This window comes from Arachis duranensis, chromosome 5 (assembly GCF_000817695.3).
Source record: "Arachis duranensis cultivar V14167 chromosome 5, aradu.V14167.gnm2.J7QH, whole genome shotgun sequence".
Lineage (NCBI taxonomy): Eukaryota > Viridiplantae > Streptophyta > Magnoliopsida > Fabales > Fabaceae > Arachis > Arachis duranensis.
In genome coordinates, this window is record NC_029776.3 from 103377916 (window position 1) to 103379625 (window position 1710).

The window sequence follows — 1710 nt, forward strand, 5'->3', positions numbered from 1 at the left end:
CGAATGCAAATTCACTAGAAAAATATAGGAAAAATGCTCACGCATCACTCATTCAATTGGTGCAGCAAAACCAATTTGGTGGTAGCTCTCAAGAAGATCCGAATGTCCACATAGCTAGTTTTCTGCAGCTATGCAACACTGTAAAGAATAATAGAGTTAGCCCATAAGCTATCTGGTTATGGCTATCTATTTAATTTCTCATTGAAGGATAGAGCCAAACAGTGGCTCCAAGGTCAACCTCTGGGTAGCATAGTAACGTGAGATGATTTAGTTAGAAAATTTTTAACTAAATACTTTTCACCATATAAGTTGGCCCAGTTACGAAATGATATAAACTCTTTCTTCTAGAAAGATGGTGAATCACTCTATGAAACCTAAAAACGATACAAGGAAATGCTGAGAAAGTGCCCTCATCAGGCATTTCCTAAGTGGCTGCAAATTCACATTTCTGTGATAGAGTTTCTCAAGTCTCTAAAACCATGATTGACTCATCAGCAGAAGGGTGATTACATAGAAAGATACTTGAAGAGGCTTTTGAGTTGATTGAAATAATGGCTGCCAACAAATTCATGTATTCTAACGAGAGAACAATGAAAAAAAGGAGTGATGGAGTTGGACACCATGAACATAATCTTAGCACAAAACAAAATCATGTTCAAACAAATTTTTTCACTCATAAAATAAATGGAACAAATGAAAGTTTTAGCCATTGGAACACAAGTTACTATGTGTGACTTGTGTGGAGAAACCCATAAGAATGAGGGATGTGAGCTATTCAAAGACATCCAACTTTTCACCGAGTAAGTAAACTACATGAAAAATTTCTCAAAGTCACAAATTATCCATTCTCAAAAACATACAATGTCGGATGGAGAAACCGCCCAAATTTTGTTTGGGAGAATCAAGGATAGAAAAATTATAATGTTCTATTCCAACAGCAAGCAAATCCTATCTAATCTCTAAATCCTCAGAGGCCTTCACCTCTTAAACTTGCTATGGAGAAAATATCTCAATCCATATCTACATTCGTAATAAACCTCAAGTTTCATGCAAGAGACACGAACAAACTTCAAAAATAAAAAAGCTTCCATTCATAATCTAGAGGTACAAATTCCTTTTCAAATGACATAATACCTAATCCTAGAGAGAACTGCAAGGCAATCAATCTAAGGAGTAGAGAGTAGTTAACAAAGAACTTCCCAAGAAGAATGAGGAAAAAGCTGAGGAATGTTCAGAAGAAAAAGAAAAAAAATAGTAGAGGATAATACCCCTGCACCACCTGAAGGCAAGAAGGAGCATGTGCAACCATATGCACCTAGAATTCTATTCCCTCAAAAGTTACAGAAGTAGAATTAGGAAAAGTAGTTTTCTGAATTTCTAGAGGTGTTTAGAAAGATACAGATTAACATCCCTTTTGTCGAAATTTTAGAATAAATATCGATGTATACCAAATTCATGAAGGAGTTATTGTCCAAAAAGAGAATCCTCAAGGAAGATGAAACTATGATACTTATCAAGGAATGCAGTGCCATCATTCAAAGAAAACTACCACAAAAATTGAAAGATCCAGGAAGTTTTCAAATTTCTTGCATTATTAGAGATATCACTATTGGGAAGGCATTGTGTGATCTTGGGAAAAGCATCAATTTGATGCCACTGTCCATGATGAGGAAGTTGCAAATTCACAAGGATATCTTTGCAATTGGCAGA

At 35.4% G+C, this 1710-nt stretch overlaps 1 non-coding gene across 1 annotated transcript; it reads right to left on the minus strand.

The window, feature by feature from the left end:
• Nucleotides 1-316: 316 nt before the first annotated feature.
• Nucleotides 317-422, minus strand: LOC127747982 (small nucleolar RNA R71). Its single transcript, XR_008009925.1, has one exon. It is a non-coding gene; the product is annotated as a small nucleolar RNA R71 (small nucleolar RNA).
• Nucleotides 423-1710: the final 1288 nt, after the last annotated feature.